The following is a 17,504-nucleotide window of genomic DNA, read 5'->3' as shown; positions in this document are numbered from 1 at the left end:
TGGTTGCCATTTTAAGCTCCCCAAATTTGATATTAGCATTACTTAGCAATAGCCAGCTGATAATATACTATCATTCTCTGAAGATCACATGACCTTTCATATAGAGAAAATAGAAGCCACTGCACAGGAACTTTCTTTTCTTTTTGTTCCCAAACTTACAAATTACTGGAAATGATTCTGGCATTTTTCCTCATTTTTTACTAATACATAAAAGAAAGTGTCTCTATCTAAAGCCAAACATTCCATCTGCAGTCTAGATTCTGTATCTTCTTGCTTTCCTCACTTGCCATTCAACTCATCAACCTACTGCAATTTGATTTTGCCTTCATTCAGCAAGCCACAATGGTCCTTGCAAAGATCGCTAAGGTATCTCTACATCATTTTTCAGTTTTCATTTACTTGACCTCTCAGAACACAGTGAAAAATTCTCCCCTTTCCAAAAAAAAAAAAATCATCTTCCCTTGTGTTATGTAATACCATCCTTTCATGCTCATATTCCTTCAACTCTGTCTACTCTTTCAATACCTTCCTGGATCTTCCTCTTCCATCTAGCTTTTTAATACTGGACTTCTTGAAGGCTTGGTCTTAAGATTTCTACTTCAATCATTTAGTTCTTTGCCTTTAGGTGAGCTTTATATTTTCTGTTACTTCATGTTGACTATCTCTGCTTTTATATATCCAGATCCCTCCTCTAAGCTTTTGGATTATGGAACTCCAGAAGTCTACTTATATTCTCACTTGGATATCTCAAAGATATTTCAAACTCAGTAGGTACACATATCTTCTTAACATTTTTGCCATTTTACAACTACACATGGCATTCTTAATTGTTACCCAGCTCAGTAAATGGCATCACCATTTACATGCAGTTGTGGAAGCCAGAATTACAGCACTTTGAAAACACTTTCTCTTCCTACCATTTCCAGTTTCTCTCCCGACTATATGCAGTGAATAGCTCACAGATGTAGTCCTGATTCCCCTGAATTGCCCTATAATTTTGCCACCCTCTCTTTCTTTGCAGGATTCTTATGATTTAATCTAAATGCACATCTATTTATCTACTAGAATACTAATTCCATTTAAAGGGTGTGTCAGTGTTGACCTTATTCATCATTCTATTTCCAGCACTTAGTACACTACTTTAAAATTTATAAATATTTAAAATACATATTGAAGGAATAAAGGAATATAGATTTGAACATTTAAATACTAATCTGAAAATTTTAATCAACTAAAAATTGCTTTGTGTCCCATTGTGGACAATTGAAATTATAAGCATTTAAACACCTAAAGCAAAAGTTATTAACTGGGGTTTATTTACATGTCCGTGGAACACAGAGATTCTCTGTGGTTAAGAATCATTGCAAATGCCTATTCGCCTATATAAGGCTCCTCAAAACAATGAGGACTAGTTATAGGGTGAAACTAGTGACTTTTTTTTTAAACACTTTGACATCAATTTTCACAGGAAAGAATTAATACAGAGTGCTATAATATGAGTAAAGGAAAAGAAATAGATGGGCTTTGTAGGCTGACGTTCAAGTGCTGGATTTACCATTTATCAAAGTAATCTTAGTTGATTTAACCTCTAATAGCCTCTTTTGTTTATTTATGGAAGAATATTTTAAGCCTAATTATACTTTAGAATCACTTCTTGAACTTTAAAAAAGAAAGAGAGAAAGGGAGGTACGGAGCGTCAAACCCAGAGTTTATGAAATGGAAAATAGGATATGTATGCATGTTTTGAAACTTCATGGGCTAGGGCACCTAGGTGGCTCAGTCAATTGAACATCTAACTCTTGATTTTGGCTCAAGTCATGATCTCAGGGTTCTGGGATATAACCCCACACTGGGTTCCCCATTCAGCAAGGAGTTTGTTTGCTTGAGGATTTTTCTCTCTCTGTCCCTTCCCCATTTTTTTCTTTCTTCCCTCTTTCCTTCCTCTAAAATAAATAAATAAATCTTAAAAAAAAATCCACACAACTTCATAGGCTAATGTGTTACTCAGCCAAAAACTGAAAGACATCAGGTAGAAAAGGAGAAATTCCAGTACCTTTCTCATAGGTCTGTTGGAAACAACAAGATAATGTGGGCAACTCTCATCACAGCATCAAAAAAATTTTAGTTTCCTATTCTTTGACTCTTTTCTATGATAATGGGAACAGTAAATAAAGTACTTTTAGAATAATGATATGAAATTTAAAAATACTGAGTTTAATTCTCTCTTTATTCTTTAGTAACTGAAAGAATGTAGGCAAGCCACATAATTTCTTTACATTTTAGTTTTCTACCTGTTTAATAATAATAATAATAATAAATGTTTACTCAGATGATAACCAATATTCTTGAAGAAATAAATAACTGTATCAGATAATCAATTCATCCAATATTTTTTGAACACTTACTCTATGCTTGACACTCTGATAGGAATTATAGATATAAAACAGAAGAAAAAAAAACTGAACATGGCCCTATCTTTATGATCCAAAAGATTTTTTAATAGAAAAATAAGTAACCAATTTTGATACATACCACAGTATATATACAAGTGATTGAAACAGAAAGTAATTATGAAGTGGAGTACTTAGGTGAGAAGTCATTGAGAACAGCCTCTGAGCAAGTTATTTTTTACTATTAGATCAAGATAAGAGCTAGAAGAAAGCACAGTGTGCTCAGGTGGAAAACAGGGCTTTGGACTGAGATTATTTTTTAAGTTGAAACTTAGAAGATGAGAAGGACTCAAACAATGGACAGATTCAAATGTTTGGCCTTTTGTTAACCCTGATGTGATCAAGGCAACTGCCTTAGCCAAATTCGAAAAAAGCAGCAGATTTTGCCCTTTCAAGCAGTAAGATATGCCAATGCCACCCACTGATATTTGATTTTCACCTTTTAACAAGGATGTCTTAGATTCTTTTATCATCAGTGGTATCCAGAGACCTCTCACATTGTGTTCATTTTATTCACCAAGTGGAAATCAACAATGTTGAGTAGGATCCAACTAATCTCTGGGAAGAACAATATTGTGGATTCTGTCACAAAAGTCACAGATGCCAAGGTTTTCTAGAAAATTAGGTTAGTTATATCCAGGCAACATCACCCAAGTCACAGTCCCTGTCCTTGTTCTCTAATTTTTTTTTCGTTTTAAATAACAAGGATCATATATATATGAATATATTTATATATGAATATATATATGTATTTATCAAGCAAACATTTTCATTTTTTTCCTTGATCCTTCTTCCTATTGATTGGTTCACAAAAGGACAGAAGGGAGGTCCTTACAAAAAGAACTTATACAATCTCATCAGTTCTGCTGTATGCTAACAGAAAAAGAAGGAATTTGGAATTCATCTTGGAAGCTTTCAGGTTCCCAAGTGTTCTGAGTCATCTTCTTCTTATTAGTGGAGAGACAGCATTTTAATAAGAGAGTCTGTATATGCAGCATCCTTTCCATAGTCAAAGAGCTTACCTTTTTATGCCACCCTATCCTGGGGAGAACACTGAAGAATAGTCTCATTTATAGGAAAAAAGTGACAGACCTAGCTCTTATCTCAAGAGTCCAAAAAGCTCTAGGTGTTATTTCAAAATTCAATCAAACATGAGGCATTAAAATATAAATCCACATTTACATTATCATAACAAAATTATTAGCAATGCTACATCTATAGGTTCTATTAAGCCCAAAAGAAATGTTTCCATAATTTTCATATGTCCATTAACTATGGTTCATTCCTTGGTTCATTCATTCATTTAGTCATTCAACAAATATGTATTTTTGTGCTTACTAGGGGCTAGGCACTGTGCTAGGCACTGGGAATCCACCACTGAATGATGCAGACATGTTGAATATCCTGGAGGAGTAGGCAATTATTAAACAAATAATTCAATAAAATAATTATAGATTCCTTAAATCCTTTGAAGAAGCACGGGATTTTTGAGACATTAGCCTACTGAATGTAAGGAGTGGCTATCAGAAAAATCATTCTGTAAGGAAACAACATTTAAACATCTACATGGAGGACCAATAGGAACTTCTAGACAGATGGGTGTAGGTGTAGGGATTGGGACAAGGTAAGCATTTTTTAATAAGCCATTTGAATGACAAACTTTGTGCAGATGTCCCTGTGAAGAGAAGGGAAAGCCTAAGAATTTGAAAGAAGTATTTTGCAGAGGTCTGGTAAGCAAACAAATAATTGATCATCTGGAAATTGAACCATACAAGGCATGCATGTTAAGGAATTTGTACCTTATAAGGGCAATTGGAAGCCACTGAATATTTTAAAGAAAGATAGCTCTGAGTGTTAGGTGAAGACTACATGTGGGTATGTGATCTGTACTGGGAAAAATATATTATTCCTGAAATATGATTACTTAACCCTGTGGTAATAAAGCCTCTGGCTAGAAGTCAGATAATTTAGCTTAGAGTCCAGTCTCTTCCATTACGTAAGATATTAAAAAATCGTAATTTTTAAAATAACACCAAGAAATTTTTAATAAACCAAGTTTCCAATGTCAATCTCAAACAGGTCATTCATATTACAAATACATATAACTTTTAAAATGGTAAACATTTCACCTTGTTTGCTTGCCCTACTTTTAAAATGGTAAACATTTCACCTTGTTTGCTTGCTCTGCATTACACTTTGCATGTGCTTCTGTGAGTTCCCAAACCAGCAGCATCAGCACCAAGTGGGAACTTGTTAGAAATGTAAATTCTCAGGCCCCTTTCCACACCTTCTGAATGAGCATTCCAAGTGATAGTTTGAGAAATGCTAAAATTTGATAATAATCAATATATACAAATGATGTTCATGAGCAAATATTGTTGAATTTTCTAAGACAGGGATGTTTGGTTACATCTATGAATTAGTACACTATAAACATTTATAGACACTAATGGTGGAGGACTTCAAATCTATTTAAAATAACTCCTTCTACAGAATGAAAACATCAGGCCAACTGAAACCCAGAGAGGGTGAAAGTCTTGCTCTTGTCACAGTGTTTGAAAGAAAAGACTGAGATCAGACAAATCTGGGTTTGAGTTTTTGTCTATCACTTATCAAGTGTATGACCTTTAATTTTTCTGGATTCAGTTTCTTCATTAAAAAAATAAACATAGAGATTTATTTAATATTGGTACTATGAGGATTAAATGAAATAATATTGATGAAACACATTAGCCACTACTTCATACCCAGAAATTATTCAATAAATGATAGCAATTCATTGGTTCAAGGAAATTTTTTTCCTAATATTTTCCTCTTTCTCTGAATGGAATGTCTTAAAAATAAATATGTACATTTGCTGTAGCCATGATTCTACTCTTTTTCAGGAAAGCTGTTACTATGTCAATGGTATCAGTCACTCTTAAACAGCCAGTATAGATATTCTTTTCTTTTTCTTTTTTCCTTGTTTTACATTGCTGGTCTCTCCTATTAAAAAAGTAAGGACCCTGAGAATTCAAAGCTATAATCTGAGTGCCTAAAATAATAGGGGCTTAATAAATATTTGTGAAATGACTGGGCTGAAGTTGGATTTGTGCACTGGGGGCTTAGCAAGACATTGATAATTATACCACATAGTGAAAAAGTTGGTCTGGGTTATGGTTACTAGTGAGACTCCAGCAAGAGTGATAAGAGCTTTTATTGAATGTTCCCTCTGTCATATTATGGTAAACATTTTACATATCCAATACCATTTAAATAGTCTTAAAAAGTTATTAATCCCATTTTACAGGTAAAGAACCCAAGGCTTATCAATGAAAAGTTGCCCAAATTTACAGAACAAAGAGGAGGCAGATCTTCATCTTCAACCAAAATAGTCATACCCTTACAAGAGCCTATGCTTCTGTCCAATGCATTACAATTCTTCCAAAATACCAAGGGCAAAAGTAATGATTAAGATGACCAGTGAAAAAGGAAGAGTTGAAAGTTTGGTACTGGCAAATACATAGGTCCTGTCCAGAATTATAAGACAGAAAACTGGTATTTGAAAACTTCTCTGATTCTCAGAGGGAGGTCCCAGGGTCATTCTAAGTGGGCCTAATTTTTACAGCTAGACCACATTTCTCTCCTGTGGAACATAAATTGTCTCATAGAACATCAGCATCAGACAAGGTCATTCTGAGGCCATCATAAAGAGGCACAAGAACTTAGTCATTGTACAATTCACACAATACCAAACATTCCTCACTCTTGGCCAAAATGAGGGATTGTTACTTCTTTACAATTAAAGGTTTATCCTCATATTAAGCCCCCTACCAGTAAATAAAATTTATTAAAATATTTAATCATAGAATTTCTCCCACTTTTTAACAGACCATATCTAGAGCAAACCCATGCTTCCTTAGACCATTCCTCAAATTACCCAAAGTCCAAATCCTTTAGTAGGTTATTTCCAATATCACCTTAGACACCTCATAGCTCCTCATGGAGTCCATTCCCACTGGTTGCAATGAGTAATAAATCCACTTGTTCAACTATAGGCATGTTTCTGGTGATCTTCGACCAGAGAGTATTGACAGTTGTGATATCTGATAGGAGAATAGGAGGCTAAGGAAAGTGAGCTATTTTTATGTGGTGGTCACTTGGATAGGTTTGGAATATTTGCTTTTTAAAGAGACTGTTCATTTTAAAATCCCACATCTCTTATGTTTTTGTCAGAGTCTTTAAATAGAGATGTCAAAGTTTTTCTTTTTGATCAAGACCTACATTATCTAATTAATAACTATCAAACTATTCCAAGCCTTCCAGAGGGGCTTGGGAGGGCCATTTTAGAAAACCATCCTGAAAACCAAGTGAAAGCTATGAAAATACATCTTCATCTCACAAAAATCCTTTTTTTTTGCCCTGAGCATTTGAAAAATTTTTTGTCATTTTACTCTTGAAACTACTTAGTGCTGAGAAACTCATTTCATTTATGGTTGACTGATTTTTTTTATTTTTTAGCAATTATTACAAAAGCCTGGAAGATAGCTTACTGTGAGAAATTGAACCTTTAAGTTACTTTAAAATGTAACATCTTATAAATACTAAATCTAGTAGTTAATGATATTGGCAAAATAATATGCTTACTTATATATTTTTTAATTTTTATTTTGTAGTTTAAATTTCAATTCAAAAATTGTGTCTATATTTCAGGTCTCAGATATTTTCCTATGTTTTAGACTTCTTTTTTATCTAATAGTTACAGTGGCCCTTTGTCTGGGTACACTTTAGATAGTTCTTGCTGTTGGCCCTTAGTTATGGAACTAGTGTCTCTGATATTTGTTTAGCTACTTTACTCATTTATTCATCCATTCACTTATAATTAAAACCTCAATGTTAGAAAAGTTACAAGTAGAATATAAGATACATTTTTGGCCCTTGAATAATTTAAGATCAAGTGTTCAACCAGATGTCCTACAATTCCATCATTCTTTTAATGTATATTAGCTACAAACCATACATAAGCTACATAACCCTAATATATCCATCAGCCTCAGGAGATTAATGCTGATAAATTCTACCATCTATTCCTTAGATCCCATTCAAGTTTTGCCAGTGTTCCAATAAAGTCTTTAGTGGCACAAGAATTCAGTCCAGAATCATGTGTTGCCTTTTGTTGGGTATCTTTTGTCTCTTTTTGTCTCCCAGTTTCCAGGTCTTTCATTAACTTTTATGAATTTGCATTTTTAGAGATTATAGGCCAGTTGTTTTTTTCAGTTCTTCTCTTGATTGGTGGCTATGTGATATTTCCTATTTAATAATATTAAGTTTATCTCTTTGTGAAGAGTAGCACAGAGTGACACCAAATTGTAATCTAATGTATCAGGTAACACACAGACTCAATTTGTCCCATAGCTAATGATGTACACTTCGATTATGGGACTAAGATGTTGGGTGCCAGGTTTTTTCACTATAAAAGCTATGTTTTTCTACTATAAAAGTACTGTAACTTTGTTATTTTTATGTATTTTGTAGGAAGGTACTTTAAAATGCTATAAATATTTCACTCCCCATTGTACTTTCCATCAATTTGTCTAGTAAAATCATGAATTCACACTGACACCTCCAACTCCCATTCAACACCATAAGATTTGTTCCACTTTTACTCTTTCCATATTCATAATTCCATTATCTAATAGTGAGAAGCCTGGCTCCCATTATTCTTAATATATATATTTATTTAGTCAATCATTCTGTATTTAACTATCCCCAATTATATCCACTGTCTCTGACTTGTTTATGTGGCCTCTTGACCCTCATTGGGCTCTAAATCTTCATGTTGTGTAGACTCCTGTATGAACAACCTCCTTCCCCTTTCAGAACCCCACTCCACCTTGACAAATGGCTTTAAAATTAATCTTGTCTTACAATAATAACTCTAGAAATGAAAGGGGAGAAACAAGATTGAAGAGAGGAAGAGAAAGTAAGAGGAAAGGGGTGAAGAAGTGCTATCTGCCATGTTTGCATCTACATCAACAGGAAGTTTTCTCTTCAAGAATTTTGTTACTCCTTTCTTGCTCCCCTCTCCCACAATTAAATTAGTGGTCACGCATACATATTACCTCATCAGGGGGTCCCTACCTCATTAGAAGCTTATGATATTTTACCTGTATATCAAATAATTACAACCACATATACACCTACCTAAATAAATAAGTCATGGAGATGGAAAGTGCAGCATGGAGAATATAGTCAATAATATTGTAATACTGTTGTATGGTGACAGATGATAACTACACTCATTGTGCTGAGAACTGAGTATAGAATTGTTGAATCAGTGTGCTGTACACAAGAAACTAATACAACATTGTATATTAATTACACTTCAATATTTTTTAAAAAGAGGTGGAAAGGGGGTAGTGCCTGAGTGACTCATAAGGTTAAGCTTCCAACTCTTGCTTTCAGCTCAGGTCATGATCTGAGGGTTGTGAAATAGAGCCTTGTGTCAGGCTCCATGCTAGGTGTGGAGCCTACTTAAGATTGTCTCCCTCCCTTTTCCTCTCCACCCACCACTAGTGCTTACTCTCTCTCTCTCTCTATTATACTTTCTCACTCCCTATTATACTTTCCATCAGTTTGTCTCATTATTATATATAATATTAGATAATATATATTTTATATATAATATTAATATACATATATTATATATATTATATATATATAGAAAAATAAAGAAAAAGAAAAAAGGTGGAAAGGAAGGGAAAATAAAAGTTATATATGTTATTGGAAAAAATGATTTAGACCTTAACAAATATTCATAAAATATCAATAGTATATTTAATTTTGAAGTCAACCCACAGTTAAATACAACCCACATGTTAAATACAGATCAAATATTGTATTGCATTTCTCATGATAATTGTTTTAAGTTACATGGCACCTATAAATGTCTACCTAGTACATAGTAAGTAGTCACCAAATTGGGGTATTTTCATTACTAACATAATCATTTCACTACTGAAGGCAAAAGTGAGGATGATAGAACATAGATTTGCTGAATTCTAGTTGTATTATTCTCTTCAGCTCATTGTTACCCTGAGTTTTACAATGTCCATGTTTTTCTTATAATATAGCAATCATAATAAAGTAGAAACTCTTACTTATAATAGGTAAACTATAGAAATAACTATTTTCTTTAACAGAAGAGACACTAAAGCTTACAGTTTTTTTGTTGTTGGGAGAAACTTTCCTTGTGTCTCTTGGGTTTCTGTTAACAGGCATTGACCACTTCTGTTCCAGACTATCTTTTCAAGCATATTTGTACAATGAACATCATTAAAAGAAAGTATCTCCTTGTAGAGCAGAGGACAGACTTCTTTCCAGATCAGGATAATAAAAATGATGTTTCCTTTTAGGGCAAAAGTTAAGAAGTTTGCTAGCAGCCTTTTCATATGACTGGAATTTCAGAAACTTGGTTTCTTAGCAGTGACACATATGCACTGTATACACTGCATCCATCTGGGTCCCCCTTTGCATCACACTCATGGACTAACTAGGGAAGTAGGGCAGAGGGAGCTGATACCTATGCTGAGGTTCACACTTCTCCTGTGCCCCTGGAGTATTTTGTTCTCTGCCATAATCTACAAAATGTGATGGCTTACATGTTAAATTTCAAGTAGGGTAAATCTAATATCCACTATAGTTACTGACTCTTCTTAATACTACCTTTGGTCTCTGATCCCATTCTCAATTCTCGTTTATAAATTTTCTTGTGCAGAATCATGGAAAAATATCTTCAGGGCTTTGCTAAGTCTCTGTGATTTTGATTTTCCAAAGATTCATTTAATAAACCAATAGTCCAGTTGATAGATATTTGAGGAAACTATTATGAATCCAGTATGATTCAAGGGGGAAAATACACAAATAAGGTCAGAGAAAGAGGAAAAAAATTATTTTTAAGCCAGGTTTCTTGTGTCTTCTGCATTTTTGGCAGCTTTGCTCTTCCTAAAAAACTCATAATGTTGAGATGATTACCTGCCTACCTGCCTATTCTATATGCCCCAAGTGCTTGCTTTACAGGAATTGCTTGTAGTAGCCAAACAGTCACATTTCTAGGAGACTCACATTTTCAATAAGCTCTGTAGAGTCCAAAAGCAAAAGCACACAGTTTCCTTATCTGTATGTCACTATGCAGGGAAATTGAAAGAACATGGCTCCTGGAGACTGGTGGGCTCTGGTATCTGGAATAATGCAACTTGTAGTGTCAGTCACTATTCTGTTTTTAGGTTAGGAACAGCCTCTTCTATAGCCTATACTTAAAACCTATCCTGAGGATGCTACCATTTCCCAGAATTTCACAGCTAGATCACGGTCAGTTTCACTGATGTCAGTAAATGACAAAAGTAAGTCTCTTACTTTTCTTCCTTGTAGCTATTGTGTTTTAGCTCTCTTCAGAACAGCTCTCCTCAGGCTCCAAGACCATCCATCCAATCACATGCCCAGTACAAAAGATTAATGGTGGAATGCCTGGGTGGCTCAGTGGTTGAGCGTCTGCCTTAAGCTCAGAGCATGATCTTGGGATCTGGGACTGAGTCCCTCATCAGTCTCCTTGCAAGGAGCCTGCTTTTCCCTCTGCTTATGTCTACCTCTCTCTCTGTGTGTCTGTCTCTCATGAATAAATTTTTTTTTTTTTTTAAAAAAGGATTAATGGTGGAGCAGCTCTCCAATCAGTGAGGCTGACTGCATCCTGGACTTTGGGCACAACTCATCTTTCTTTCTTTTCAAGGATCAAGGTGTATTGTGAGTGATGGTAATGAGGCTGCTCAGGGAGCCAGATGCAGTTTGAGGACTGGAGGGTCCCTGTGTAATAAGCTATCCATGAATCTTTCCCTGACTACTCCAGTTCCTAGTAACTCCCTTTCTGCAAACTTATCGATGTTGTCTCTTCATCTTCCTTTGTATATGATTACATGCTTTTATGATAACTTTTCATAAGCTAACTACAGAATAAACTAAATAACTTTAGACTGACAATTTAAAGCCTTTGAAATTTGATTTTAGCTTATTCTTCAAATTGTATCTGCAATCTCCAATGCTCTCAATTCAAGGCACTATAGCCCTTTTTCCTCACGTTGCACATCTTATTCTGAATTCCTGACCATCTACTTTCAACATGGTGCCAAAGTGTTTTTTAACAAGTTATGTCATACCACACCATTCCTCTATGCAAACCTTCTAATAGTTTCCTTTGCCACTCATGAAAAACAACCAAACAAAAAAACAAACAAAAACAAACCATTACCTTTATCATAGCTTATGGGGTGATTTATGATCAGCCCGCATTCCTACCCTCTCCATGACTTCACTTTCACCTTCCTACACTCTACATCAACCACATTGGCCTTTTGTTTTTCTCAATATACCAAATATACTTCTACTTCAGGAACTTTCCTTTTATTGCTCTTTTTGTTTGGACTTTTTTTTTTTTTAATATCTACTTTAGCTTTTATTCACTTCCTCAATTTCTTCTGGTCTCAGCTCAAAATGCTGCCTGACAGAACAATTTTCGTTAACCATCTATCTAAACTACTATGTTCCACTGCCTCCCGCCACTTATCACTTTCTAGTTCCTTGTCCTCTTTTATCTTTCTTGTGACTCTTAGCACTATCTTATACAATATATATTTTGTTATTTATGTACATGCAAATTTAATTCCTCTTTAAAGCCAAGAAGTTAAAGACCAGGAACAGTGTCTTATTCATTTCTCTGTTTCCAACTCTAGCATAAAACAATATACTTGGCATCTAGTTTGGCCCTGATGTAATCTTGTGGAATGATTACATAAATGAATAAATAAATGTCAAATGTTTTCCCCTCCCATTCATTTGCTTAGGCTTTTCACTCTCCATGCATGCCACTCACTCTCCTTTCTACTTTCTTAGCCTGACCTTTTCTTTTAATTTTGTCCGAATCCTATATCTTCTGTATAACCTCTAGTAAAATAGTGCTATGCATGGTGAGCTTTTCTTTCTATGAGCTCTTACAGAAAGAGTTTTCAATGTCAAGTGTATTTGGCAATTATGAAACAATATTATTTTCCTGTAAGTTTAAGATCTTTGAAGCTATACATTCTTTCTTTTTTCTATCTCTAGTTTCTTCTTTGCTTATAAAACTCGAAAATATTTTATTGAGTCTGATTATTTCCACATATATTCATAAGATCTATAGTCCTAACTAGTCTTTCCCAAGACAGTACATCAGATATTATCAGCCGATATTATCAGCCATGATTTATTCTATCTGAGGCTCAATGAATTTTGTGTCTGCGTGTGAACATAGCATATTCAATGTAAATATAATCAATTAATATGTGCATTTGTGCTGGTCCTCGATCAGTCTCAATGACTACAGAATTACGACAGACTGAAACTTGAATAACTGAAAATTTTTCTTAGGTCTAGACCATTTATAATAATGATCTAGGCAACTCTATAAACTTGAAGTAACTTCTAAATCGTTGTAGAAAATTATAGTCACCATAACGCCACTAGTGATTTTTAAAATATTCTAATTATTTAAAGATCAGTAATTTATATTTGAAGACATTAATGCAACCTCTGCCTACTCTAAGTTACCATAACACTTCAATAACTTCTTTTTATCTTTGTTTTATTATTACCCATTAAAGTTTATATTAGTGCAAAAATCTGCTGTTTCATGTTGAAAATTTCTTAATTTTAGGATTAAGCCTTGAAGGTAGAAAATAAGGAAAATAATACATTGCTCAGAGGGTAGTAGTGCAAAGTAAATGAAAAATTTATATAAAATATTCCTCACAAGTTCTGACATATCATGGACATTTAATAAAAATAAGCTACTTTTAATACTATTATTTATCTTCTATGAGAGAATCTATGATAGATGTAATAAAAACGGATGCTAAATAGATATCTATAGATAAAGATTGGATGGATGGATGGATAGATACATGGATCAATGGATCAATGGATGGATGGAATTGATGCAAAGATCCAATGTAGAAGAAAGACCTTCCATGTTAGCTTTTAAAAATTCAGTAGTCTTATAAAGTAGATACAGATAAACATAAATATGTTTCTGTTTTTGTTCATCCTAATAAGTCTTGTCTAGAAGATGCATGGCTGATGAAGAACTTGTAAAGATTAACTGAGCAACAGACAGGGATTTATGTTAATTGAGCACCTCTGAACAGGTCATATCTTTTAATCTTCATACTGGTTCTATTTAGTAGGCCAGTTTTATTTAGTTTTAATTTACAAATGAAGGTTCTGATGGCTTAGGGACATGAAATCATTTGCCCAAGGTTTCATTTAAGTGGAAAAGATAAGACTGTCTTTAGCACTCTTTTTACTTCATCTTAATGCCTCTCATTAGGCTCTTCCCCAAAGGGTGGTTTGCTTTCCTGAATCATTTTTAAATGGTATGAAACACATGGTTCAAAACGTAGGGTATATCTTGGTTTTCTCTGCGAGTTTGAACTAAGGTGACTTCCTATTCTGTTAAATCCTCATATTAAGATATACAAAGTGCTAAAGACTGAACGTTGTATCACCCCAAATTCGTAAGTTGAAATCCAAATTTCCAATGTGACTACACTTGGAGGTGAGCTTTTGGGAAGCGCTTAGGCCATGAGGGGGGAGTTCTCATGAATGGCATTAGTGCTCTTATAAAGGAGACCAGAAAGAGTTTTCTTGTTCCCTCTACATTGTGAGGACACAGAGAGAAGACAGCATTCTATAAAACAGGAAGCAGTCTTCATCAGACAAAATCTGCCAATGCCTTGATTTTGAACTTCAAGCCTCCAGAATTGTGATAAATAAATGTCTGCTGTTTATAAGCCACCTAGTTTATGATATTGTGTAATAGCAGCCTGAACAAGACATAGGGCTGTAAAATAATTAGGCCCATTTGTAAAAAACTTTTGAAAATCTCAGATGGGCAAGACAGTCATTGCCAATTCATTATAATTTGTATTGTAATTATTCAACCAATTTGCCCTTCACTAATATATCCTGATCTTGGTATTGGTCATACCTTTACAGAGAAAAAAATTAATGTCAAAATGACAACTTTATTGTACTTTTTTTCTATTAATTCTGCACTGTTTGTTTACTTTATGAGATGAAATCCAAGTTTGTCTTATGATACCAAAACCAAACATCTAAATGAATTTGGTCATGAAAAGTTCATCATTCTTCTTAGGGGTCAGAAATAGTCTGCTATAGGCTTGACTCAGTTAAACTGCTTCTAGAAACACTAAGTTGACCCCGGAGATACAAGCCTACATACACATAATTTTTTAAGTGTTAAAACATTTACCTTTGTCATAACAACAACAACAAAAGAATTAGATCTTAAAAAAAGAGAGAAGACATCATTCGATTACAAGATGGCATCATATTAACCAGTGTTTTTTTTTAAGATTTATTTATTTATTTATTTATTTATTTATTTATTTATTTATGAGAATGAGAGAGAGAGGCAAAGACAGAGGCAGAGGGAGAAGCAGGTTCTATGCAGGGAGCCTGATGTGGGACTCAATCCTGGGACTGCAGGATCACACCCTGAGCTGAAGGCAGATGCTCAACCACTGAGCCACCCAGGTGCCCCTTAACCAGTTGAATTAAATGAAAATGATTATGATAAATGATAACAATTATTTTACATTCACTATCTGCTGAATGCTGTGATAAGCACATGGGTTATTTTACTTAACTCTTCACAGTAAGTCTAGAAGAAAAGAACAATATGATCCATAGATGAAGCACAGGATTTTGAAAGCCATTTCCATATAGGAAAACTAAGATTTAAAAGGGTCAAAGATATGAGCAAAGTTACACAATATGTAGTAGGGGAGCCCTGTATTCTACGTCTAGGGCACCAAAAACCATGCTCTTAAGTTACCGTGTTTCACATTAATACATAAGGGAAGAAGGCCACATAGTACTTATATACCAGGGGCAGGGATGATTAGAAACCACCATTATCAAGGATGCCCAATATTTAAAGTGAACTATACTGATGGTAGGAGAAAAGTTAAAGATAACAGAACATAGATTCATTTGCTCCTGAATCTGCTGTCAGTTAGTAGCTTATTTTGAAACATCTCTTTGGGAGAACTCCCCCTCTCATTTTTTTTATTAAATAAAAATATAATAAAGCACATATGAAGAATGATAATACATAATACTTGGCCATGTAGCAAATTAGTGACTTCTCCACATTTTTTAGGATCATGTTATAGTACAGTTTGGAAGAAGATGACAAGATAAATGCATAACATATTTTTGTTTTATTGATGGTTCTCACTGCTCCTTCCTGACCCTGTTTTGATTTGTGGGGCTCTTAGCAGTGACAGTCATAACAGCTGGATTATAAACACTTAGGGTCCAGATTTTCTACTTTACAATGTGAGGAGTGACCCACTCAGTACTGTCTTACTGAACTTTTGGGGACTGAAAGCAGCATTGTGGAACAAGTTAACTATTTTGCAGACATGGCATTACAATAAATGATTCCCTTAGCTGAATGATAATACATTTCCAACTCATTATTATTTCACTGAATGCCACAGCCCATTAGAGGATGAGTGAAATCATGATTACCTACATTTAAAAGAAGGAGAACAAGAAGCACAGGAACATTTAAAAAAAAAAAAAAGGAATTGTGTGACCAAGCATCTGTCTTTAACCTAGGAAGGGTATTATGACTCAGATGGTATTATCCATTGTCATGTAAATCTTATTTGGAGAAAATGTATTCAAATTCCAAAAGAAAGATTTATCTTATACAGAATGTGGGACTTCAGAACCTTGAGGAAAGGGAGGATAGTAGGAGATATGAAGGAACCATGTAGCTCTCAATTTATTTAATGCTTGAAGGCAAAGTATTGGATGGAATTGGACATCACAAACTAAAATGTGAAAGAAGCCAGGCAGGAATGTTGTGGGCAAAGGTATCCACTCAGCCTTGGCTGACAGCAGCCATGTAGAAACAGGCTTGGGGCAGGACACATTTCAATTCAATGAGAGAAACCACAAATCTATAGTTTTCTATCAAAAACCAATTTGACACAAACAAAAAGCAGAAACAGATGCACAAAGACAGAGAGCTGATGGTTTCCAGAGGGGAGAGTAGTGGGTAATGGGATGGGCAAAATGAGGGAAGGAAAGTGGGAGGTACAGGTTTCTAATTATGAAATGAATAAGTCACAGGGACCAAAGGCACAGTATAGAGAATATGATCAATGATATTTTAATAGGGTTGTACCCTGACAGATGGTAGTTACACTTGTGTTAAGTATAGCATATTATATAGAATTGTGAAATCACTATGGTATATACCAGAAACTAATGTAGCATTGTGTGGCAACTATATTTCAATTTCACTTTTTTTTAAATCAATTTTAAATTTTGAGAATTGTTTCAAGGAAGGAAGATAGATGTATGGTACCAAATATCATGGATCTAGATCACACTCCTCCTCCATAGATGACCTCTAGGTATAATCAATGCTAAAAGAAGCATCTAGTCATTGGGTTCTAGTATATTATCCTAGACTTATATCACAGTAGGATAATATCTTTCTGTTGGCCTGTTCCTAAGTTTGGTAATAATATTTGTATTACAGTCAACCTGGAAAGTAAAGAATATATAGAAATAGTCTCCATTTTCTGAAGACATACAGTTTTCAAAAATAAATTATTCTTTGTTCAAAATCTGAGAGTCCTAATTATTATTCCTAGTATTCTCCTTAAACTAAGACTCTCACTTATTAGCAGAAATAAATATGATTCGAGGAATGTATATTGACTTTCTGTGAAGGGGAGGGCATTTTATTTAAAATTATTCTTTCCTCGGTAAAGCTAATGAAAGAGCTGAAGATTTTAATATAGAGCATTGTGCTTAGAATCTGAAGCCATTACCAGTGCATTAGCCACCCAAACTGCCTTTGCTCAACCCACTTATTTTCTCATTTTTATAAATAATTTATTAAAGGTCCTGGCTTTTTATTTGTCTTACTATACCTAATTAAAA

Source organism: Canis aureus, chromosome 4, assembly GCF_053574225.1.
Source record: "Canis aureus isolate CA01 chromosome 4, VMU_Caureus_v.1.0, whole genome shotgun sequence".
Classification (NCBI taxonomy): Eukaryota; Metazoa; Chordata; class Mammalia; order Carnivora; family Canidae; genus Canis; species Canis aureus.
This window is presented reverse-complemented; position numbering follows the sequence as displayed.